Source organism: Mustelus asterias, chromosome 30, assembly GCF_964213995.1.
Source record: "Mustelus asterias chromosome 30, sMusAst1.hap1.1, whole genome shotgun sequence".
Lineage (NCBI taxonomy): Eukaryota > Metazoa > Chordata > Chondrichthyes > Carcharhiniformes > Triakidae > Mustelus > Mustelus asterias.
The window spans coordinates 10,552,009-10,579,278 of NC_135830.1; the positions used below are offsets into that span (position 1 = coordinate 10,552,009).

General features: G+C 45.9%; 1 pseudogene; it reads right to left on the reverse strand.

Annotated features, from left to right (window-relative positions):
* Nucleotides 1–469: 469 nt before the first annotated feature.
* On the reverse strand, nucleotides 470–26,432 carry LOC144480753 (uncharacterized; annotated as a pseudogene).
* Nucleotides 26,433–27,270: the final 838 nt, after the last annotated feature.

The window sequence follows — 27,270 nt, forward strand, 5'->3', positions numbered from 1 at the left end:
GGAAACCAGAACTAGAGGGCATAGCTTCAAAATAAGGGGGGGCCGGTTCAGAACAGAGTTGAGGGGGAACTTCTTCTCTCAGAGGGTAGTGAATCTCTGGAATTCTCTGCCCATTGAAGTGGTGGAGGCTTCCTCGTTGAATATGTTTAAATCACAGGTAGATAGTTTTCTGATCGATAAGGGAATTAGGGGATATGGGGAGCAGGCGGGTAAGTGGAACTGATTCGCTTCAGATCAGCCATGATCTTGTTGAATGGCGGGGCAGACTCGAAGGGCCAGATGGCCTACTCCTGCTCCTATTTCTTATGTTCTTATGTTCTTACTGTGTTTACTCCAGAGAGCCAGGAATCAGATTTACAGAATGGATTCCTGTAATAGCAGCAATCCCATTGCTATACGTTGGTCAGACTAAGGGGAGTATTTAAACTGGACGCCATAGATGTATTAAAGGAAAACAAAATCATGGAACTTATGAACGATCTGAAATAATATTGAGAGCAAAGAAATCAATCTGGAAAATTGTAGTCACTTTGCGTTGTTCCAGGAGAAGTGGGATTAGGTTGTGTAGATGTCAGGTTTTACACAGCACACAGTCAGCCTGTCGTTTCACCCTGGATGAAGAATCTCTGAATTGTACCATTCAAATCACTCAATGGGTTTATCAGGGGCCAGAATGTCTGCTCAGAAAAAGGAATGTTGGTGTGAAACCAATGAGAAGTAACACACACACTCACAGACACCCTCACACACACACAGACTCTCAGATGCCTCAAAATATCTCCTGTTACTTTATTGTTCCTAGATTTTGGAAATAAATCCTGAATGAATTATAAAATCACACACAAATATTTGTTGAGCTTCCCCTGAAAGACATCGATACAGTTCATTTCACTCCCTGTGGTCATGATTTCCATATTCTCACCACTCTTTGGGTGGAGAAATTTATCTTGGATTTCCGATTGGGTTTCTTGGCGACTGTCTTGTATTGATGGTCTCCAGTTTTGCCTTTCTCCAAAAGAAGAAACATTATTTCAAAACCTTTTATAATTTTGAAGCCCTCTATTAGGTTACTCCTCAGCCTTAATTTTTCAAGAAAGCGTGAGCGTGTCAATCCTTTCCTGATAGATAACCAAACACACAGTTTAAAAATCATTTATGGGATGTGGACATCGCGAGCTTGGCCAGCATCTATTGCTAACCCCTGATTGACCTTGAGAAGGTGATGGTGAGCTGCTTTCTACATTTCTGATATCATCATTAAAAATCATCTCTGTACCTTTCTCCAGTGCCGAGATATCTTTTTTATAATACGGTGACCAGAATGGCATGCAGTGGTCGGTAAGATTCTTGATCAGGGAGTCACAGGTTATCCAAAAGTGGTTTGAGCTTATCCATGGTTTTAAATTAGAATATTAAGAAGCAACAATTTAGAAATGATGCATTATAAACAGGGGGAAAAAAACAGAAGACCCATTCCAACCATTATTCTGTAAATTGAGTCTGTGTCTTTATATGCCCTGTTTGTGAACAGAATTCCCACTCACCTGAAGAAGGGGCTTGAGGCTCCGAAAGCTTGTGGCTTTTGCTACCAAATAAACCTGATGGACTTTAACCTGGTGTTGTCAAACTTCTTACTGTGGTCACATGTAGGCCAGACCAGTTAAGGACGGCAGATTTCCATCCTTAAAGGACATCAGTGAACCAGATGGGTTTTTATGACAATCAACAATGGTTTCATGGTCATCATCAGACTTTTAATTGAACTGAAATTTCACCATCTGCTGTGGTGGGATTCGAACCGAGGTCCCCAGAACATTATCCTGGGTCTCTGGGTTGCTAGTCCACTGACAATTCCACTGTGTCACTGCCTCCGCCACCACCACCACCACCGCCCCCCCCCCCCCCCCCCACCCGCCACCCCACCCCTGCCCTGATCTGTACTGGAATTTCTAATCCACACAATTCTCCTCTCATTCTGCTCACCTCAACTCAGCTTTTCAGCTCAACTTTTTAATCCGTTTTCTCTCATGTTCTCGTCTGGTTTCCTTTTTAAAGCATCTAAAGTATTTGTCTCAACCACTTCCAGTCGCAGTGAGTTCCATATTCTAACAACTGTCTGAAGAAATAAATATCTCCTCCTGTTGATTTATTCATCTGTGTTGTCTGTTCATGGTTCCCAGTATTGGAAACACCAACAAGTGGAAACATTTGTGTTGCTGATTCTGATTATCTGAGTATCTTTAATATGTTATCCAGAATCGTCATAAAGAAATGAGGAAAACAAGTTTAGAAAAAGTTTTGTGAGGTTAGTCTGAAATCAGTTGAGAAGCCAATAAAGATATTCCCTCTCTGGGTGGGAAGATCTGTAAGAAATCATCTTTTAATAATCTTATATAAATCTTGAAAAATGTATTGACTCTTATAGGAATCTCTCTTTCTCATTTTCTTATTGGGTAAGCTTCCTGGGTTGATAAATACAGTAGTGTAGGCCTGTTGTCTCTCCTAAGGACACATCTCTAGCACAGAACCTGAAACAAGACAAAGTTGATAGGGTGGGGGGTGATTCTCAAAACCCACATGTAAACAGATTGTCTGAGTAAAGATTAAACAGGGTGTCCGAGCAAGTGATGAGCCACAAAATGACTTCAAGGACATAAAAATCATAGAAATCCTACAGTACAGAAAGAGGCCATTCGGCCCATCGAGTCTGCACCGACCACAATCCCACCCAGGCCCTACCCCCATATCCACCCACTAATCCCTCCAACCTACACATCTCAGGACACTAAGGGGCAATTTTTTTTTTAGCATTGCCAATCAACCTAACCCACACATCTTTGGACTGTGGGAGGAAACGGGAGCACCCGGAGGAAACCCACGCAGACACGAGGAGAATGTGCAAACTCCACACAGACAGTGACCCAAGCCGGGAATCGAACCCAGGTCCCTGGAGCTGTGAAGTAGCAGTGCTAACCACTGTGCTAATGTGCCGCCCTATCGATCGGAATAGGGCGGCACTGTGCTACCGTGCCATCCGATCGGATTAGAAGGGATTATCTTGATTATCTGTCCCTGAATAATGGACAATTGAATGAGTGACAAAAAACCCACAGAAATTTGGTTTATAAATAGGCATTTGAGAGGGTAAATCACATCAGACAGCAAAGAGCTTCTCAAAGTGATCCATCCATCCACATTTGTTCCTCTTCATTGGAAGTGTGAGAAAGAGGTTTATAGATGTGGTCTAATGTACAATGAATGATGACACTTTAAATGATATGTGAACAGATGGTCAAAAGCTTGATAGGAATGGGAGATTTTAACGAGAATCTTTAATCAGGAGGGAGAGGCTGGAGAGGTTTCGGGAGGGAATTTAAGAACTTCACACCAAGACACAGCCATTACTGATGGAGTAATTAAAATCAAGAGGCCAGAATGATATCTCAGAGGTTGTGTTATTGGAGATTAGAGGTTGGGAGAGACAAGGCCATGGAGGGATTTGAAAACAAGGATGCGAATGTTAAAATCAATGCATTACCTGACCTGGACCCGATGTAGTTCAGTGAGCACAGGATGTGGTGGGCGAATAGCAGGCAGGCAGTGGAGTTTTGAATAATTACATGTGACTGTTGGGGTGGGGTGAATGTGAGAGGTTGGTTAGGAATGGTTTGGAATCATCCAGTTTAAAGTGTCACAGGCAGGGATGAGGGGTGGAGTGGGGACAGGTGACATTATGGAGATTGAAATATCTGGTATTAGTGATGGTGTGGATATGTGGTCAGAAACTCATCTTGGGATCAAATCTGACACGGAGATTGTGAAGAGTGTGGCTCAGCTTCAGACAGTTCCCAGGGAGAGGGGTGGACTCAGTAGTTTCTGAATAGAATTTGTCATGGTGACTGAAGACAATAGTTTTGGTCTTCCGAATTTTTAACTGGAGGGAATTTCTGCTCATCCAGTACTGGATGTGGGATGAGCAGTTTGATAGTTTAGTAAAAGTGGAGGAATGGCGAGGGATGGGGGTGAGGTCGAGCTGGGTGTTGTCAGTGTACATGTGAAAACTAACACGGTGCTTTTGGATGATGTTACCAGTGGCAGCTTGGAGACGGGAAATAGGAGGGGCCAAGGACAGATTCTTGGGGCACACCCAGTTCAAGGACTTGGAGAGGAAAAGGGAGGTTGGAGATGGGGAAGTGGTTTGCAATCACTTTGGGGTCAAAGGTTATTTTTAGGATGGTTGATGTCAGTGGATTTAATGATGAGCTGAATAGAACCAAGCAAGAGAGAAAACTCAAAACTCTCAGCTAAGGTGGAGAAATTGGACGATCAGCAATTTGGCGAGAATAGGATCAAGGGGGCAGAAGGTGGGTCTCATGAAGAAGATGTGCTCTGAGGAGGTTGAAGATGGGAGAGGAACTGTAGAAAGATATGGGTTCAGGGCTCAGACAAGGGGAAATGTGAGAGATAGTCTGGTCCAATGGTCCAGCAGCAGGGGGGAAAGCAGCAGAAACAGCTGTTCAGGTTATAAGAACAAAGAACAAACAAAGAACAAAGAAAATTACAGCACAGGAACAGGCCCTTCGGCCTCCAAGCTTGCACCGACCATGCTGCCCGACTTAACTAAAACCCCCTACCCTTCCGGGGACCATATCTCTCTATTCCCATCCTATTCATGTACTTGTCAAGACGCCCCTTAAAAGTCACTACCGTATCCGCTTCCACTACCTCCCCGGCAGCGAGTTCCAGGCACCCACTACTCTCTGTGTAAAAAATCTGCCTCGTACATCTCCTTTAAACATTGCCTCTCGCACCTTAAACCTATGCCCCTGAGTAATTGACTATTCCACCCTGAGAAAAAGCTTCTGACTATCCACTCTGTCCATGCCTCTCATAATCTTGGAGACTTCTATCAGGTCTCCCCTCAACCTCCGTCGCTCCAGTGAGAACAAACCAAGTTTCTCCAACCTCTCCTCATAGCTAATGGCCTCCATACCAGGCAACATCCTGGTAAATATTTTCTGTACCCTCTCCAAAGCCTCCACATCCTTCTGGTAGTGTGGCGACCAGAATTGAACACTAGATTCCAAGTGCGGCCTAACTAAGGTTCTATAAAGCTGTAACATGACTTGCCAATTTTTAAACTCAATGCCCCGGCCGATGAAGGCAAGCATGCCGTATGCCTTCTTGCCTACCTTCTCCACCTGCGTTGCCACTTTCAGTGACCTGGGTACCTGTACACCCAGATCCCTTTGCCTATCAATACTCTTAAGGGTTCTGCCATTTACTGTATATTTCCTATCTCTATTAGACCTTCCAAAATGCAATACCTCACATTTGTCTGGAACATTTATCTCAATCTTAGTGACAAAGAAGCTCTTCACATTTGTTGTTACGAGGTGAGGATGGAGGAGACAGGGGAGAGAGAGAGAGAGACCTTCAAAAGGAACTAACTTGCGTTTGAGATGTTAAAAGATTTGCCAGTGTGTGCTTAAGTTTATCTGAGTTTTACCCAGAATACTAACCAGCAACTGTAACTGCGATGGAATTTATTAACAACAACAATAGAAAAGACCGCAATGAACATGTTTACATTCTGGGTGTGACTAACAGCCAAATTCAATTCACTTGTGAATCTGTCGATGTGTCAGCAGGTTGGATTTCTGAGTGAAGCTCTTCCCACACACGGAGCAGGTGAACGGTCTCTCCCCAGTGTGAATTCGCTGATGGACAGTGAGATGAGATGATCGCCTGAATCCAGTCCCACAGTTAGAGCACCGGAATGGTCTCTCATCAGTGTGAATACGTTGATGGAGCATCAGGTCCCTGGGACGTTTATAGCAGTTCCCGCAGTCTGAACATTTGAAAGGTCTCTCCTCCATGTGAACTTGCCGGTGTGAAATGAGTTGAGATGATCGCCTGAACCCTGCTCCACACTGGGAGCATTTGAATGGTCTCTCGTCAGTGTGAACACGTTGATGGAGCATCAGCTCACCAGAACATTTATAGCTTTTCCCACAGTCTGGACATTTAAAGGGTCTCTCCCCAGTGTGAATTCGCTGATGTGTCATGAGATGGGATGATTGAATGAATCCCTTCCCACACCAGCTTTTTCTCAGTGTGAAGTCGCTGGTGTATCAGTAGGGTGTATGACTGAGTGAATCCCTTCCCACACACAGAGCAGGTAAACGGCCTCTGCCCATTGTGACTGCATTGGTGAATTTCCAGCTCATATGGATAATTGAATCCTTTCCCACACTCCCCACATTTCCATGGTTTTTCTCCAGTGTGACTGCGCTTGTGTCTGGACAGGACAGCGAATCGTCTGAAATCTTGTCCACACACACAACACACGTATGGTTTCTCCTCACTGTGAACGGTGCTTTTTCCTTCCATGTTCAAAATATTTTCCAGTTCTGATAAATTGGGTGACTCCATCAGATCCTGATGTGACGTTTGGTACAAGTTTCCTGACTGCATATCCTCCTCTTCTAAAACCCTGTGAAATTAATTTAAAACAGAAAAAAGGGAGTGAGCGCGAACCCACAAAAACACAAAGGCAGGTTGTGAAATTGAGCTGAATGAATCTGGTAATTTGTGGGGCAGGCGCTCGGAAAAAGTGACCATGAAAATCGCTGGATTGTCAAAAAAACAACAATTGATTTACTAATGTCCTTCAGGGAAGGGAACCTGTCACCCAGTCTGGGTCTCTCAAGACTCTGGGCACTGTGGGAGCAGGAGAGACATAACGGTGGACACGCAGGAGGTGAAGGAACCAGATTTCAGATCAGCCATGACATCAATTGGTCACATGGGATTTTTAAAAATTCATTTGCAGCACATGGGCATTGCTGGCCGGGCCAGCATTTATTGCCCATCCCTAGTTGCCCTTGGAGGGCAGTTGAGAGTCAACCACATTGCTTTGACTCTGGAGTCACATGTAGGCCAGACCAGATAAGGACAGCAGATTTCCTTCCTTAAAGGACATTAGTGAACCAGATGGGTTTTTCCAGCAATCAACAGTGGTTTCATGGTCATCATCAGATTCTTAATTCCTGATATTTTTTATTGAATTCAAATTCCACCAACTGCCGTGGCGGGATTCGAACCTGCATCCCCACAACATTAGCTGAGTTTATGTTTTGATAGTCTAGCATAATACCACTTGGCCATTACCTCCCCAGTGCAGGTAATGTCTTGAGATGGATAGAAAGCTGGTTAGCATATGGGAAGCAAAGAGCTGGCACAAATGTGTTATTTTCTGATTGGCAGCCAGTGACTAATGGGGTTCCACAGGGATCTGTGCTCGGACCCCAACTGCTCACATTATATATTAATGATTTGGAAGAGGGAACTGAATTTTCTCCAAATTTGCAGATGATACAAGGTTGGGGTGGGAGGGTGAGCTGTGAGGAGGATGCAGAGATGCTTCAGTGTGATTTGGACAGTCTGAGTGTGTGGGCATATGCATGGCAGATGCAGTACAATGTGGATAATTGTGAAGTTATCCACTTTGGTAGCAATAATAGGAAGACATATTATTACTTGAATGGGTATAAATTGAGAGAGGTGGATACTGAGCGAGACCTTGATGTCCTTGTCCATCAGTCACTGAAAGTAAGCGTGCAGGTACAGCAGGCAGTAAAGAAGGCAAATAGTATGTTGGCCTTTATAGCGAGAGGATTTGAGTATAGGGATAGGAATGTTTTGCTGCAATTGTACAGGGCATTGGTGAGGCCACAACTGGAATATTGTGTGCAGTTTTGGTATCCTTATCTGAGGAAGGATGTCCTTGCTATAGGGGTCATACACCGAAGGTTTACCAGGCTAATTCCTGGGATGTCAGGTCTAACAAGTCGGTTAGGATTATATTCACTGGAGTTTAGAAGAGTGAGAGGGGACCTCAGAAACTTATAAAATTTTAAACAGGGTTAGACAGGGTAGATTCAGAAAGAATGTTCCCAATGGTGGGGAAGTCCAGAACTAAGAGTCATTGTTTGAGGATAAGTGGTAACCTTTTAGAACTGAGGTGAGTGGAAATTTCTTCACCCAGAGGGTGGTGAATGTGTGGAATTCACTACCACAGAAAGTAGTTAAGGCCAAAAAGTTGTGTGATTTCAAGAAGAAATTAGATATCGTTCTTGGGGCTAAAGGAATCAAGGGATATGGAGGCGAAGGTGGATCAAGATATTGAATTTGATCACCCATGATCGAAATGAATGATGGAGCAGACTTGAAGGGCTGAATAGCCTACTTCTGCTTCTAGTTTCTATTTTTCTAATCTCTCTGGACTTGAAGAACAAATACCTGAATAATTAACTCCAGCTGGTTATAGGGGTTATTAACAGCAGCAAAAACACACCACAGCTATCAGAACGATCAGAGGTCAGTCTTGGATGTGATTAACTGTTCAGTAACTGGGGAACCTACCTCCGGAAGACTTGTGAACTCGCTGGTGTCTCATTAGGTTTTGTGACTGAGTGAATCTGTTCCCACATATGGAGCAGGTGAACGGCCTCTCCCCGGTGTGAACTCGCTGGTGTATCAGGAGATCAGATGAGTTAGTGAATCTCTTCCCACACACAGAGCAGGTGAAAGGCCTTTCCCCAGTGTGAGCACGCTTGTGTTTCAGCAGGTGAGATGAACTGCTGAATCCCTTCATACACACAGAGCAGGTGAATGGCCGCTCCCCAGTGTGAAGCCGCTGGTGAGTGCGAAGGTTGAACATTCGACTAAAACTCTTCCCACACGGTGCAGATGAACAGACTCTTCCCAGTGTGGCTGCGCTGATGTGCTTCCAGCTGGGATGGAGAACTGAATTCCTTCCCACAGTCCCCACATTTCCATGGGTTCTCTATGGTGTAGATGTCCTCGTGTCTCTCCAGGTTGGATGATTTAATGTCTGTATATTTCAAATATCCTGTGAAAGGAGTTTACAAACATCATCACTGTCAGTACGGGATCGAAATTCAGAACAGACATTTCTAGTTGCTACGGAACATGTTTTCCTCACTTGTTCTTATGAAGCAATAAATTCTCATCCCACATCCTCTCCCTCGGCCTTGTGCTGGAATCCAAACTCTAGGGAGACCAACCAACTCATATTTTATCTGATTGTCCTGTATTTGAGTCCACTGTGCCAGGCTGCATGGCGTATGGGTGCTGTTTCACCCATAAGATGGATGTGTGCAGCACCCTCTTCCAACTGTTCTGGCTGCCAACCAGCCCGTGCCCACCCACACAGTTCCAGCAGCACCGCACACAATACTGCTCACCTGCTCCGACAGACTCTTGAAGGATGTCCTTTCATTTTCTCTGAGAGAGTTGGTCAGCCTGGCAAACCCAGTGTGAAATATCTTCACAAATCTTTTCTCCCACCCTCTATTCTGGTTGGGTTCAGTTCTTTTGTACAGAGTCAAAATAAAATCAATCAATTATTTTCTTTCCCGGTCACTGCAGGGAGCTGCAGCTTCTTATTGGGGGGTGTTGGGGCCTCCAGCGGGTGTTTGTGAATCCTCCCCGCCCACCTCCCAGGGTTTCCTTCCTTCCCAGAGATCAGAACCCTCATTGATTTGAAGCCAAAGTGTAACCTCTTATTTATTGTCCCCCTCCCCCATCCTCTGATGTGAACCATCCTCCAGTGGCTGAGCCAGGATGGGGCTGTTAACCTGGGCCTGTTCCCGGGAGGGAGAAGCCCCGCAGCTGCAAACCAGGGAGCTGACAATGATTCTGAAGGGTTTGCGGATCCTCGCAGCCACCGCCTAACGCTGACTCCGCTTCTCCGGGACAAAGGACTCTCGCTCCCGAGGCGAACAAAGCAACTGCGCATGCTCCACATTCAGACCGCGTGTTCAACCTCCATCAGCCGGACCGGACTGCGCATGTGCCGGATCGCAATGCCCTGGGGAGGGTGATTGACAGCAGCTCCGGACCAATAGGAGGAGGGGGGCGGGCCTGGAGGGCCGCCGGAAGCAGCTGGTCCTCCAACCAATCAGCGTGAAAGAGGGGCTCCGACTGAAGCATGCGCGTTGCGGGTAATGGCGACGGGGAATGCTTATTACCCAGGATCCGTAATTTCTCAGCGTAAAATCGCGGATCGGTGGGTACGATGGAACCGGCGAGTGGACTGGAAGGCTTCATAAACAGGTTGTGCGATCTGTAAAGTCCCCCCAAAATTTTCCGGTTACCGCATTTGCATCGAGCGGGTCAAAAATCCCCGAGATCGGCCGGAGCGTTAACGGCCTCCATCTTTATTGGGGGCAATGTGCGGCAGTGCGCATGGGTGATCGCCATCTTTGTAAGGGGCAATATTGTCATTGAGTGGGCGGGGCTTGTTCCCCATTGTTCAGAATGGAGACAACTTGTCCATCAAACTGCATCAACCCTCTGAGTCTCAATGTCTTATTGATGAGGCAGAGCGGTGGCAGAGAAGGAAGGAAATCACAAGATGCTTTCTAAATATTTTAAGGGCAAGAGGGTAATCAGGGAAAGAGGAAGTAGTTTAGGAATCAATTGTCCATTCAGCAACCTGGGTGTGGAGCCGGAAGATGTATGTGAGGTATTAAATTAGTATTTTGCATCTGTGTTCACTGTGTGGAAGGACAATGTAGGTACAGAAAGCAGGGACGGGTGTGTGATAGAATTGAACAGATTGTGATTGCTGGTGTGGTAAATAGCGAGGAGGACAACCTTATATTACAGGGTGATACAGACAGGCTGGTCAGACGGGCAGAACAGTGGCAAATGGAACTTAACCCTGAAAAGTATGAAGTGATGAATTGTGGGAGGAGGACAAGGCCAGGGAATACAGAGGACCAGAGGGACATTGCGGAGCATTCCCAATTATCCCTGAAGCCAGCAGGACAGGTGGTTATGATGGAGCTGCATAAAACACTTGTTAAGTCACAACTCGGGTCCTGTGCGCAGTTCTGTTTGGAACACTATAGGAAGGATGTGATTGCATCAGAAAGGGAGCAGAGGAGATTCACCAGGATGTTGCCTGGGCTGGACCATTTCAGCTATGAAGAGAGACTGGTTAAGCTGAGGTTGTTTTCCTTAGAGCAGAGAAGGCTGAGGGGTGACCTGACTGAGGTGTACAAGATTATGAGGAACATAGATCAGGTAAATTGGAAGGAACTTTTCCCCTTAGTAGAGGGGTCAATAACCAGGGAGATAGATTTAAGTTAAGGGCCAGGAGGTTTAGAGTGGAGTGGAGGAAAAACCTTTCACTCAGAGAGTGGTGGGAATCTGGAACTCACTGCCTGAAAGGGTGGAAGAGGCAAGAATCCTCACATTATATAAGAAGCATTTAGATGAGCAGGTGAAACACCATAGCATTCAAGGTTATGAACCAATTATTGGAAAATGGGATTAGAATAGATAGGTGCTTGCTGGCCGGCACAGACATGATGGGCCAAAGGGCCTCTTTCTGCGCTGTAGAACTCTATGACTCTAAATGGAGGGAATTTCTTGTTCATCCAGTACAAGATGTCAGATAAGTCAGGGTGATGTGTGACTTGAAGGGAATTTTGGAGGGATGATGTTCACAGACACCTACTACCCTGGTCCTCCTCGGTGGTGGAGGTTGGTGGTTGATTGATTTGTAAGTAAATAAAATTCCCTCCCGTCACCCCATGCTGCTCCAGTTCTCACCCTCTCCCTTCCCTCCCTTCTGGTGTCAGTCCAGAAAAGGTGGTAGGTTCCCCTACCAGTGAACCAGTTGAATTTTTCACAACAACGTCAGTTTTCATGGTCACATTTTTCTAGCGCCTGCCCCACAAATGAGCAAATTTGTTCAGCTCAATTTCTGCTTTTGCGGCTTGTCTCCTTTCCTTTTCTCTGTTTTGAAATAATTTATAATAATAATAAGACTGCATTCCAATCATTATTCTGTAAATTGAGTTTGTGTCTCTGTATGCCCTGTTTGTGAGCATTTCTCCACTCCACCTGACGAAGGGACAGCCTGTTCCGAAAGCTCGTGGCATTTGCTACCAAATAAACCTGTTGGACTTTAACCTGGTGTTTGTTAAACTTCTTACTTTTTGAAATAATTTCACAGGGCAATTGGAAGGAAGGATTTGCAGTTGGAAAACTCAACCTAAAGTTACATCAGTGGTAGGGAAATTATCGGAGAGGATTCTTCGGGACAGGCTTTATTCCCACTTGGAAATAAGTGGACGTATTAGTGAGAGGCAACATGGTTTTGTGACGGGGAGGTCGTGTCTCACAAACGTGATTGAGTTTTTCGAGGAAGTGATGAAGATGATTGATGAGGATAGGGCAGTGGATGTTGTCTACATGGACTTCAGAAAGGCCTTGGACAAGGACCCTCATGGCAGACTGGTGTAGAAGGTGAAGTCGCATGGGATCAGAGGTGAGCTGGCAAGGTGGATACAAAACTGGCTCGGTCAAAGAAGACAGAGGGTAGCAATAGAAGGGTGCATTTCTGGATGGAGGGCTGTGACAAGTGGTGTTCCTCAGGGATCAGTGCTGGGACCTTTGCTATTTGTAATGTATATAAATGATTTGGAGGAAAATGTAACTGGATTGATTGGTAAGTTTGCGGACAACACAAAGGTTGGTGGATTTGCAGATAGCGATGAGGACAATCAGAGGATACAGCAGGATATAGATCATTTGGAGGCTTAGGCAGAGAGATGGCAGATGGAGTTTAATCCGGACAAATGTGAGGTAATGCATTTTGGAAGGTCTAATACAGATAGGAAATATACAGTAAATGGCAGAACCCTTTAGAGTTTTGATAGGCAAAGGGATCTGGGTGTACAGGTACACAGGTCACTGAAAGTGGCAATGCAGGTGGAGAAGGTAGTCAAGAAGGCATATGGCATGTTTGCCTTCATCGGCCAGGGTAGTGAGTTTAAAAATTGGCAAGTCAGGTTGCAGCTTTATGGAACCTTAGTTAGGCCGCACTTGGAATATAGTGTTCAATTCTGGTCTCCACACGACCAGAAGGATGTGTAGGCTTTGGAGAGGGTGCAGAAAAAATTTACCATGATGTTGCCTGGTATAGAGGGCATTAGTTATAAGGAGAGGTTGAAGAAACTTGGTTTGTTCTCAATGGAGCGATGGAGGTTGAGGGGAGACCTGATAGAAGTCTACAAGATTATGAGAGGCATGGACAGAGTGGATAGTCAGAAGCTTTTTCCCAGGGTGGAAGAGTCAATTACTAGGGGGCATAGGTTTAAGGTGTGAGGGGCAATGTTTAAAGGAGATGTACGAGGCAGATTTTTTCCAGAGAGTGGTGGGTGCCTGGAACTCGTTGCCGGGGGAGGTAGTGGAAGCGGATACGGCAGTGACTTTTAAGGGGCGTCTTGACAAGTACATGAATAGGATTGGAATAGAGGGATATGGTCCCCGGAAGGGTAGGGGTTTTAGTTAAGTCAGGCAGCATGGTTGGTGCAGGCTTGGAGGGCCGAAGGGCCTGTTCCTGTGCTGTAATGTTCTTTGTTCTTAGTAAACATCACATCAGAATCTGATGGAGTCGCCCAATTTATCAAAACCTGAAATCATTGTGTTGTAAACATGGAAGGAGAAAGTACCATTCACAGTGGGGAGAAACCGTACGTGTGTTGTGTGTGTGGACGAGGCTTCATCTGACTGTAGAACCTGGAGAGAGACAAAGACACCCACACCATGGAGAAGCTGTGGAAATGTAAGGACTGTGGGAAGGGATTCAGTTACTCAGTTATGCTGGAAACTCATCAGTGCGTTCACACTGGGGAGAGACCATTTACCTGCACCGAGTGTGGGAAGGGATTCACTAATTCATCACATCTATTGAGACACCAACTAGTTCACACTGCGGAGAGACCTTTCAAATGCATGGACTGTGCGAAGTGCTACAAAAATTCTGGGGAACTGATACGTCATCAACATGTTCACAATGACATGAGACCATTCAGGTGCTCTCATTGTGGGACTGGGTTCACACAATCATCTGACCTCATTGTACACCAGTGGATTCACACTGGGGAGAGGCCGTTCACCTGAAAAGAGTGTGGGAAGGGATTTGCTCAGATGTCCACTCTGCTGACATACCAGCTGATTTACACTGGGAAGAGACCATTCACCTGCCCTGAGTGTGGGAAGAGATTCATTAATTCATCCAACTTGCTGAGGCACCAACACGTTCACACTGGGGAGAGGCCATTCACTTGCACGGAGAGTGGGAAGGGATTCACTAATTCATCCCATCTGCTGATGCACCAGCAAGTTCACACTGACGAGACTGAACTGCGGGAAGTGCAACAAAAGTTCTGGGGAACTGCTGTCCCATCAACAAATCCACACTGACTAGAGATGATTCAAGTGTTGCCATTTTGGTCTGAGTTTAGGGAATCTCATCTCATTATACACCAGTGCATTGAAACTGAGAAGAGAATGTTCACTCCCTCTGACTATGGGAAGGGAGTCATTCATTCGTCCCACCTGCTGAGTCAGAGTCATAGAGGTTTACAGCATGGAAACAGGCCCTTCGGCCCAACTTGTCCATGCCGCCCTTTTTTGTTAAACCTCAAAGCTAATCCCAATTGCCCGCATTTGGCACCTATCCCTCTCTACCCATCGTACCCATGTAACTATCTAAATGCTTTTTAAAAGATAAAATTGTACCCACCTCTACTACTAAGAACATAAGAACATAAGAAATAGGAGCAGGAGTAGGCCATCTAGCCCCTCGAGCCTGCCCCGCCATTCAATAAGATCATGGCTGATCTGACGTGGATCAGTACCACTTACCCGCCTGATCCCCATAACCCTTAATTCCCTTACCGATCAGGAATCCATCCATCCGCGCTTTAAACATATTCAGCGAGGTAGCCTCCACCACCTCAGTGGGCAGAGAATTCCAGAGATTCACCACCCTCTGGGAGAAGAAGTTCCTCCTCAACTCTGTCTTAAATCGACCCCCCTTTATTTTGAGGCTGTGTCCTCTAGTTTTAACTTCCTTACTAAGTGGAAAGAATCTCTCCGCCTCCACCCTATCCAGCCCCCGCATTATCTTATAAGTCTCCATAAGATCCCCCCTCATCCTTCTAAACTCCAACGAGTACAAACCCAATCTCCTCAGCCTCTCCTCATAATCCAAACCCCTCATCTCCGGTATCAACCTGGTGAACCTTCTCTGCACTCCCTCCAATGCCAATATATCCTTCCTCATATAAGGGGACCAATACTGCACACAGTATTCCAGCTGCGGCCTCACCAATGCCCTGTACAGGTGCATCAAGACATCCCTGCTTTTATATTCTATCCCCTTCGCAATATAGGCCAACGTCCCATTTGCCTTCTTGATCACCTGTTGTACCTGCAGACTGGGCTTTTGCGTCTCATGCACAAGGACCCCCAGGTCCCTTTGCACGGTAGCATGTTTTAATTTGTTTCCATTGAGATAGTAATCCCATTTGTTATTATTTCCTCCAAAGTGTATAACCTCGCATTTCTCAACGTTATACTCCATTTGCCATATCCTCGCCCACTCACTCAGCCTGTCCAAATCTCTCTGCAGATCTTCTCCGTCCTCCACACGATTCACTTTTCCACTTATCTTTGTGTCGTCTGCAAACTTCGTTACCCTACACTCCGTCCCCTCCTCCAGATCATCTATATAAATGGTAAACAGTTGCGGCCCGAGTACCGATCCCTGCGGCACGCCACTAGTTACCTTCCTCCAACCGGAAAAACACCCATTTATTCCGACTCTTTGCTTCCTGTCGGATAGCCAGTCCCCAATCCACTTTAACACACTACCCCCAACTCCGTGTGCCCTAATCTTCTTCAGCAGCCTTTTATGGGGCACCTTATCAAACGCCTTTTGGAAATCCAAAAACACCGCATCCACCGGTTCTCCTCCATCAACCGCCCTAGTCACATCTTCATAAAAATCCAACATGTTCGTCAAGCACGACTTTCCCCTCATGAATCCATGCTGCGTCTGATTGATCGAACCATTTCTATCCAGATGCCCTGCTATCTCCTCTTTAATAATGGATTCCAGCATTTTCCCTACTACAGACGTTAAGCTGACCGGCCTATAGTTACCCGCCTTTTGTCTCCTTCCTTTTTTAAACAGCGGCGTAACATTAGCCGCTTTCCAATCAACCGGCACTACCCCAGAATGCAACGAGTTTTGATAAATAATCACTAACGCATCCACTATTACCTCTGACATTTCTTTCAATACCCTGGGATGCATTCCATCCGGACCCGGGGACTTGTCCACCTTCAGTCCCATTAGTCTACCCAGCACTGCCTCTCTGGTAACATTAATCGTATTAAGTATTTCTCCTGCTGCCAACCCTCTATCGTTAATATTTGACAAACTATTTGTGTCCTCCACCGTGAAGACCGACACAAAAAACGTATTTAAAGACTCAGCCATATCCTCATTTCCCACTATTAACTCCCCCCTCTCGTCCTCCAAGGGTCCAACATTCACTCTAGCCACTCTATTCCTTTTTATATATTTATAAAAACTTTTACTATCATTTTTTATATTAATTGCTAGCCTAGCTTCATAGTCTATCCTTCCTTTCTTTATCGCTTTCTTAGTCTCTCTTTGTTGTTTCTTAAATTTTTCCCAATCACTTGTTTCTCCACTATTTTTGGCCACTCTGTACGCAGCTGTTTTTATTTTAATACTCTCCTTTATTTCCTTCGTTATCCACGGCTGGTTCTCCCTTTTCTTACAATCCTTGTTTTTTGCTGGAATATATTTTTGCTGAGAACTGAAAAGGATCTCCTTAAAAATCCTCCACTGTTCCTCAGCTATCCTACCTGCCAGCCTGCTCTCCCAGTCTACCTTAGCCAATTCATCCCTCATCCTATCATATTTCCCTCTGTTCAAACAGAGGACACTGGTTTGAGACCAAACTTTCTCCTCTTCCATCTGAATCAGAAATTCGACCATATTGTGGTCACTAGACCCAAGAGGGTCCTTCACAATAAGATCCTTAATTCTACCTACCTCGTTACACAATACCAGATCCAAAATAGCTCGTTCCCTTGTCGGTTCCGTAACATGCTGTTCAAGGAAACTATCCCGACAGCATTCTAAGAACTCTTCCTCCATTCCACCCTTACTGACTTGAGTCTGCCAGTCAATGTGCATGTTGAAGTCCCCCATGATTATTGCCGTTCCGTTTTTACACGCATCCCTTATCTGCTTGTTTATAGCCCTCCCTACCTCAACATTATTATTTGGGGGCCTATATACCACACCTACTAGTGTCTTTCTCCCTCTACTATTCCTCATCTCTACCCATAATGATTCCACGTTTTGTTCCTCAGAGCCTATGTCATCCCTCAGTACTACCCTGATATTATCTCTTATTAATAGCGCGACCCCACCACCTTTTCCTTCCTGTCTATTCTTCCTAAACGCCTGATACCCCTGGATATTCATCTCCCAGTCCTGGTCACCTTTCAGCCATGTTTCTGTAATGGCCACTAGATCGTACCCACTTGTGCTGATTTGCACCATCAACTCATTCACCTTGTTCCGAATGCTTCGTGCATTCAGGCAAAGTGTCCTTATTCCAGCTTTTATCTGGACCCGCTTTGATGAGTCGCGAACACCCTCTCCCTCTACTCCCTTATCTAAATTACCGCCTTCATTCACTTGCACCCTCTCCTCTACCATTAATTTTGTAATTCCCCTTACCCCTGCATCCTCCCCCCCATCAATTAGTTCCTTGATCCTAGTCAACTCTTCTAGCTCCCCTCCCCCCAACCTATCTAGTTTAAATTCTCCCCAGTAGCCTTAGCCAACCTACCGGCCAGGATATTGGTCCCCGTGTGATTCAAGTTCCACCCGTTTTTTGTATACAGATCACCCCTGCCGCTAAAGAGGTCCCAATGGTCCAGGAACCTGAATCCCTGCCCCCTGCACCACTCCCTCAGCCACACATTCATCCTCCACCTCACTCCATTCCTGCCCTCACCTTCCCGTGGCACAGGCAGTAATCCTGAGATTACTACCTTTGCTTTCCTCTTTCTCAGCTGTCTCCCTAATTCCCTGTACTCCCTTTTCATGACCCCTTCTCCCTTCCTACCCACATCAGCGGTACCAATATGTACCGCTACCTCAGGCTTCTCTCCCTCCCACCTCAGGATTTCCGGGACCCGACTAGCGACATCCTGGTAGCTTGTTCCAGACACTCACCACCCTCTGTGTGAAAAAATTGCCCCACTGGACACTTTTGTATCTCTCCCCTTAAACCTATGCCCTCTAGTTTTAGACTCCCCTACCTTTGGGAAAATATATTGACTATCTACCTTGTCTATGCCCCTCATTATTTTATAGACTTCTATAAGGTCACCCCTCAGCCTCCTACGCTCCAGAGAAAAAAGTCCCAGTCTATTCAGCCTCTCCTTATAACTCAATCCATCAAGTCCCGGTAGCATCCGAGTAAATCTTTTCTGCACTCTTTCTAGTTTAATAATATCGTTTCTATAATAGGGTGACCAGAATTGCACACAGTATTCCAAGTGTGGCCTTAGCAATGTCTTGTACAACTTCAAAAAGACGTCCCAACTCCTGTATTCAATGTTCTGACCGATGAAACCAAACGTGCCGAATGCCTTCTTCACCACTCTGTCCATCTGTGACTCAACTTTCAAGGAGCTATGAACATGTACCCCTCGATCTCTTTGTTCTGTAACTCCCCAATGCCCTACCATTAACTGAGTAAGTCCTGCCCTGGTTCAATCTACCAAAATGCATCACCTCGCATTTGTCTAAATTAAACTCCATCTGCCATTCGTCAGCCCACTGGCCCAATTGATCAAGATCCCGCTGCAATTGGAGATAACCTTCCTCACTGTCCACCATGCCAGCAATCTTGGTGTCATCTGCAAACTTACTAACCATGCCCCCTATATTCTCATCCAAATCATTAATATAAATGACAAATAACAGTGGGCCCAGCACTGATCCCTGAGGCACACCGCTGGTCACAGGCCTCCAGTTTGAAAAACAACTCTCTCCAACTAACAGAAGCCAATTTTGTATCCATTTAGATACCTCAACCTGGATCCTGTGAGATTTAACTTTATGCAACAACCTACCATGCGGTACCTTGTCAAAGGCCTTGCTAAAGTCCATGTAGACAACATCAACTGCACTGCCCTCATCTACCTTCTTGGTTACCCCTTCAAAAAACTCAATTAAATTTGTGAAACATGATTTTCCACTCACAAAGGCATGCTGACTGTCCCTAATCAGTCCTTGCATCTCTAAATGCCTGTAGATCCTGTCTCTCAAAATACCTTCCAATAATTTACCCACCATAGATGTGAGGCTAACTGGCCTGTAGTTCCCAGGCTTTTCCCTGCAGCCCTTTTTAAACAAAGGCGCAACATTTGCCACCCTCCAATCTTCAGGCACTTCACCTGTGACTATCGATCATTCAAATATTTTGGCTGGGGGACCCGCAATTTCCTCCCTAGCCTCCCACAACATCCTGGAATATAGAACATAGAACATAGAACAGTACAGCACAGAACAGGCCCTTCGGCCCACGACGTTGTGCCGAGCTTTATCTGAAACCAAGATCAAGCTATCCCACTCCCTATCATCCTGGTGTGCTCCATGTGCCTATCCAATAACCGCTTAAATGTTCCTAAAGTGTCTGACTCCACTATCACTGCAGGCAGTCCATTCCACACCCCAACCACTCTCTGCGTAAAGAACCTACCTCTGATATCCGTCCTGTATCTCCCACCACGAACCCTATAGTTATGCCCCCTTGTAATAGCTCCATCCACCCGAGGAAATAGTCTTTGAACGTTCACTCTATCTATCCCCTTCATCATTTTATACACCTCTATTAAGTCTCCCCTCAGCCTCCTCCGCTCCAGAGAGAACAGCCCTAGCTCCCTCAACCTTTCCTCATATGACCTACCCTCCAAACCAGGCAGCATCCTGGTAAATCTCCTCTGAACTCTTTCCAGCGCTTCCACATCCTTCTTATAGTGAGGTGACCAGAACTGCACACAATATTCCAAATGTGGTCTCACCAAAGTCCTGTACAGTTGCAGCATAACCCCACGGCTCTTAAACTCCAACCCCCTGTTAATAAAAGCTAACACACTATAGGCCTTCTTCACAGCTCTATCCACTTGAGTGGCAACCTTTAGAGATCTGTGGATATGGACCCCAAGATCTCTCTGTTCCTCCACAGTCTTCAGAACCCTACTTTTGACCCTGTAATCCACATTTAAATTAGTCCTACCAAAATGAATCACCTCACATTTATCAGGGTTAAACTCCATTTGCCATTTTTCAGCCCAGCTTTGCATCCTATCTATGTCTCTTTGCAGCCTACAACAGCCCTCCACCTCATCCACTACTCCACCAATCTTGGTGTCATCAGCAAATTTACTGATCCACCCTTCAGCCCCCTCCTCTAAGTCATTAATAAAAATCACAAAGAGCAGAGGACCAAGCACTGATCCCTGCGGCACACCGCTAGCAACCTGCCTCCAATCCGAAAATTTTCCATCGACCACCACCCTCTGTCTTCGGTCAGACAGCCAGTTACCTATCCAATCGGCCAACTTTCCCTCTATCCCACACCTCCTCACTTTCATCATAAGCCGACCATGGGGGACCTTATCAAACGCCTTACTAAAATCCATGTATATGACATCAACTGCCCTACCTTCATCAACACACTTAGTTACCTCCTCAAAAAATTCTATCAAATTTGTGAGGCACGACTTGCCCTTCACGAATCCGTGCTGACTATCTCGGATTAATCCGCATCTTTCTAAATGGTCGTAAATCCCATCCCTAAGGACCCTTTCCATCAATTTACCAACCACCGAAGTAAGACTAACCGGCCTATAATTACCAGGGTCATTTCTATTCCCTTTCTTAAACAGAGGAACAACATTCGCCATTCTCCAGTCCTCTGGCACCATCCCCGTGGACAGCGAGGACCCAAAGATCAACGCCAAAGGCTCTGCAATCTCATCCCTTGCCTCCCACAGAATACTAGGATACATTTAATCAGGCACAGGGGACTTATCGACCTTCAGTTTATTCAAAACTGCCAAGACATCCTCCCTCCGAACATCTATTTCCTCCAGCCTATTAGCCTGTAACACCTTCTCTTCCTCAAAAACATGGCCCCTCTCCTTGGTGAACACTGAAGAAAAGTATTCATTCATCACCTCGCCTATCTCTACTGCCTCCATACACAAGTTCCCACTACTGTCCTTGACCGGCCCTAACCTCACCCTGGTCATTCTTTTATTCCTCACATAAGAGTAAAAAGCCTTGGGGTTTTCCTTGATCCGACCCGCCAAGGACTTCTCATGTCCCCTCCTAGCTCTCCAAAGCCCCTTTTTCAGCTCATTCCTTGCTAACTTGTAACCCTCAATCGAGCCATCTGAACCTTGTTTCCTCATCCCTACATAAGCTTCCCTCTTCCTTTTCACAAGACATTCCACCTCTTTCGTGAACCATGGTTCCCTCACTCGGCCATTTCCTCCCTGCCTGACAGGAACATACCTATCAAGGACATCCAGTATTTGTTCCTTGAAAAAGTTCCACTTTTCATTAGTTCCTTTCTCTGACAGTTTCTGTTCCCAACTTATGCTCCCTAATTCTTGCCTAATCGCATCATAATTACCCCTCCCCCAATTGTAAACCTTGCCCTGCCGTACGGCCCTATCCCTCTCCATTGCAATAACAAAAGACACCGAATTGTGGTCACTATCTCCAAATTGCTCTTCCACAACCAAATCTAACACTTGGCCCGGTTCATTTCCCAGTACCAAATCCAATGTGGCCTCACCTCCAGTCGGCCCATCCACATATTGTGTCAGGAAACCCTCCCGCACACACTGCACAAAAACTGCCCCATCCAAACTATTTGACCTACAAAGGTTCCAATCAATATTTGGAAAGTTAAAGTCCCCCATGACAACTACCCTGTGACCCCCACACATATCCATAATCTGCTTAGCAATTTCTTCCTCCACATCTCTATTACTATTTGGGGGCCTATAGTAAACTCCTAGCAACGTGACCACTCCTTTCCTATTTCTAACTTCAGCCCATATTACCTCAGTGTGCAGATCCCCCACGAAGTGCCTTTCCGCAGCCGTTAAACAATCCTTGATTAACAATGCCACTCCTCCACCTCTTTTACCAGCTTCCCTACACTTAGTGAAACATCTATACCCCGGAACGTCCAACAACCATTCCTGTCCTTGTTCTACCCACGTCTCCGTAATGGCCACAACATCGTAGTCCCAAGTACCAATCCACGCCCCAAGTTCATCTACCTTGTTCCGGATGCTCCTTGCATTGAAGTAGACACACTTCAACCCACCTTCCTGTCTACCAGTACCCACCCTTGACCCTGATACCTTCCCCAATACCTCACCACCCTCACTGACTTCTGGACTACAACTCCCTTTCCCACTCCCCTGACAAATTAGTTTAAACCCCCCTGAAGAGCCGTAACAAATTTCCCTCCGAGGATATTGGTGCCCCTCTGGTTCAGGTGCACCCCGTCCTGTTTGTACAGGTCCCACCTTCCCCAGAACGTGTTCCAATTATCCACGTATCTGAAACCCTCCCTCCTACACCATCCCTGCAACCACATATTTAACTGCACTCTCTCCCTGTTCCTCAACTCGCTATCACGTGGTACCGGCAACGTACCAGAGATGACCACATGTTTCGTCTTGGCTCTCAGCTTCCAGCCCAGCTCCAGAAATTCCTGCTTTAAATCCCCGTCCCTTCTCTTACCTATGTCATTGGTACCAATGTGCACCACGACTTGTGACTGTTTCCCCTCCCCCTTCAGAATCTGGAAAACACGGTCTGAGACATCACGGACCTTGGCATCCGGTAGGCAACATACCATCCGTGAGTCTCTTTTGCTGCCACAGAACCTCCTATCTATCCCTCTAACTAACGAGTCCCCAATAACTATCGCCCTCCCGCTCTCCCCCTTTCCCTCCCGAGCCACAGAGACGGACACAGTGCTGGAGATCCTCTCACTGCGGCTCCCCACTGGTATGTCATCCCCCTCAACCGTATCCAAAGCGGAATACTTGTTGCTAAGGGGAACGACCACCGGGGATCCCTGCACGGACTGCTTCCTCCCAGCCCCTCTCACCGTCACCCATCTGCTTTCAATCCTCGGAGTAACTGTATTCCTAAAGCTTGTGTCTATGGCCATCTCTGCGTCCCTGATGATCCTAAGTTCATCCAACTCCAGCTCCAGTTCCCTAACACGGTTTTGGAGGAGCTGCAGATGGGTGCACTTCCCACAGGTGTAATCAGCAGGGACACTGTCGTCGTCCCTCACCTCAAACATAGTGCAAGAGGAACATTGCACTGCCTGCACACCCATCCCCTCTAGATACCTTGCCAGTACCAGGTAGAAAGTGCAAAAATGAATTCAACTCACCCCTGCTCGCCCTTTCAGCCTAAAACCTGTGAGCCAAAGTCTTATAGCTCACACTCTGCTTCCCACACACTCCACTGAATATACCTCATCAGGTCCCGCAGATTTATCTACCTGAGACCCAGTGATTTCAGAAATAACTACATTGATTGTATTTTACTTTTAATCACAGCCAGGACTGAATCATATTCTTTGGGGTCTGTTTCTACTGCTGATGATAAACTCCAGGCCAGTTGTATGTTTTTAATCTTCTGGTTAAAAGTTAAATAAATCAGCTTTATGTTAAGCAGAGTGACAATCTTCTTGATATGTCTAGTATGTTAGGAATTTTTGAGGTGCTCTGCCCATTCCCTCTTTCCTGCATCCTCACTTCCAATAACAAGTGTAAGCAGCTCATAGAGCTTCTTTAAGATCGAGAGCATCCAACGAACGACGTCTACTACCTTCAATAGCCCACCAGAAAAAAATTGCCTCTAAAGTTCCTTGTTATCTGGGCCCTGAACCTGCATCTTCCTCTGGATTCTCTCGCTATTTAATTGGGACCATCAATGATGGTGTTTTTACCCAGCATTCCCCATGGTTGAGAGTATCCCCTTTCCACGGCTCAGGAGAGCAGTGGGCAGGCCTGGTTCTGCCCTGTGTTTGGAGCATCCGCAGTGTCAGCCATGACTATGAACAGACATTTCTCTCTCGGATCCACGATGGGTAAAAGAGGGGATGGCGGGAGCAATGGATCTGGTGGGTGGCCGGAGATTCTCTGGAAACATATTGTGTAAACCTCAAACCCCAAATGAGACACAAGGGGAATTATCCCAGTGGCAAAGCTGGAGCAGGAGGAGAGAATGTTGTGAATTTCTATCCTGGATGGATTTTGGAAACTCCTTTTACTGGGGGTTAGAAGGGGAGGATTTACATGCAGCAATCTCAAACTAAAGAAAGGTTCATCTCTCCAGGGTGGCAGAGTGGTTAGCACTGCTGCCTCACTGTCTGTGTGGAGTTTGCACATTCCCCCTGTAACTGCACAGGCTTTCTCCAGATGCTCTGGCCTCCTCCCACTGTCAAAAGATGTCTAGGTAAATGTGTGGGGTTGCTGGGGGTGTGCGTGTGTAAGATGCTCCTTTGCAGAGTCAGTGCAGACTCGATGGGATGAATGGCCTCCTTCTACACTACAGGGATTCTATGATTCTTCTGATACAGACCTTCAAATGGGATGGACAGGTAGATGTGGACAGAACGTTTCCACTGTGACATGAATACACAGTGACATCCAATCCAACCACTTACACACAGACACTAAATTAAGGACCAGTTAAATTCAGACACTAAATCCAGAGACCATTTACACTGAGACACCAAATCCAGGGACCACCTACACCGTGACACCAAATCCAGGGACCACCTACACCGTGACACCAAATCCAGGGACCATCTACACCGTGACACCAAATCCAGGGACCACCTACACCATGACACCAAACGCACGGACCATTTACACCGTGATGCCAAACCACAACCTTCAGCAACTCAAAGGATGCAGGAAAACTATCACCTCCAAATATCGCTTCTAATCTGAGACAACTGAGGCAACCTGTAACTTCCTGCATTTAAGAGGCAATTTAACGTGGCCAATCCACCTAATCTGCACAGCGTTGGGGTGTGGGAGGAAACCGGAGTACCCGAAGGAACCTCATGTACTCACAGGGAGAACGTGCAAACTCCACACAGTCACCCAAACCTGGAATTGAAGCCAGGTCCCTGGTGTTGTAAGACGCCAGTGCTTACCACGGTGCCACCTTGTGTCACTGTACTGTGTTGCTAGGAAATAAGTTTTAGGATTTTGGCCGAGTGATTGTGAAGGCAGAGCAGTAAACTACCAAGTCAGAATAGTGTGTGATTCTGAAGAGTAAATGCAGGTAGTGGGGTTTCCATGCACAAACTGTCCTTATCCATGTTGGAGAAGAGGTGTGCAGTTTTGGAAGCTGCTGTCAAAGGAGGTTTAGCCAGTTGCTGGTAATTCTAGTAATGTCCATGTTCCAGTTATTAATTTGAAAAATTTCTAAATGAAAATTTAATGAAAATCCCTTTTCCTTACTTGAAACACAGTTTTAAATGGTCCGTTTGTTTCTAGACTCGGTTCCATGAGCAATGCCTTCAACTAAACAAAATCAAAACACTGCAACTGCTGGAAATCTGAAATGAAAAGAAAAAACGTTGTAAATACTCATCAGGTTAGACAGCATCTATGGAGACAGAAACAGAGTCAATGTTTGCAGTCACTGACGCTTCTCTAATAAAACACATACCAATAGCTGCTGTTTAATGGGGCCATGGATCCCACAATCCCCTGTTCCCCAGAAACCGCTCTATCCATCACACACATTTCCCATTATGACACTTCTGTGTCAAGAGGGCGAGCTGTTTAAAAGTCGTCGAGTTCCACTTTTGCGTGTTGATGTTCATTAAAGATACAGATCGACTTCCCTCTCATTATGTATCAATTTCAGATACTTTGGTCGAGAATTTTCATTCTCCAATTTTCTGGTGGATAATGGATGCCTTGAGTACTTAGATTACAGTATAATTTGATTCCTAATGTTATTGACTTCAACCCTATCCCTAATTTTCACATCGCAGCAAAAAAACTTACTGTTCATAAATGAGGAGTTTCGATGGCGTGCGCTTTACCCACCATTCTTCGCGGTGGGGAATGTCCCCTATCCTCAGCACGGGAGGGTTGTGCATGCGCAGTGAAGCAGTGTTTGGCGCATGCGCAGCATGGATGATGGCAATGGGGAGAGACATTCCTCTGTCTCATCAGCAACCGGTAAGGATGCGGACACATGGAGGGAGGATTGGAACCGGCAGATGGACGGAGAGGGTTTCTAAATATCCGGTGAAGGTCTCAAACCTCGAATAGTAATCCGCAGGTCCTGTGTTTGCAGTTTTGGGTCTTTTTCCCGGGACAAGACTCAGGTTAACAGCCGCCATCTTGATTCAGCAGGGAGCGGAGCGCATGCGCTGGGATCTTGGTGACGCAACAGTGAGTGGGTGGGGCTTCAGCGTTTTCTGCTCCCAACTGGGTCCTAGTGCCCGGACGCAGAGCAAACCGAGCAACAGGTTTTAAACAGCTTCACCCACTCCCAGGCTGCAGCTAATGTTTGCAGCCTTGAGGAATCCATGGGCCATGTACACACTCCAGAAGTTGTTTATTCCTGTTTCGCGCAAGAGTGGTAAGGGAATTGTGGCCAAGCCATGGCTTACAAGGGAAATTAGAGGTCGTATCAGATTCAAGGAAGAAGCTTACAAATCGGCAAGAAAAAGCAATAGATCCGAGGATTGGGAGCAGTTTAAAATTCAGCAAAGGAGGACCAAGGGATTGATTAAGAAGGGAAAAATGGAGTATGAAAGTAAGGTAGCAGGGAACATAAAAACTGACTGTAAAAGTTTCTATAGATATGTAAAAGATTAACAAAAACAAATGTTAAAAATGGGAGAATTCATAACGGGGAATAAAGAAATGGCTGAGGGATTAAATTTGTACTTTGCTTCAGTCTTCACAAAGGAAGACGTGAATAATGTGCCAGAAGTGCTGAGAGAAAGATGTTTTAGTCAGGGGCTGAAGGAAATCAGCATTAGTAGAGACATAGTTTTGGGGAAATTGATGGGATTGAAGGTGGATAAATCTCCAGGTCCAGATAATCTTCATCCCAGAGTACTTAAGGAAGTGGCCCTGGAAATAGTAAATCCATTGGTGGTTATTTTCCAAAATTCTTTGGACGCTGGAATAGTTCCTACAGATTGGAGGGTAGCTAGTGTAAGCCCACTA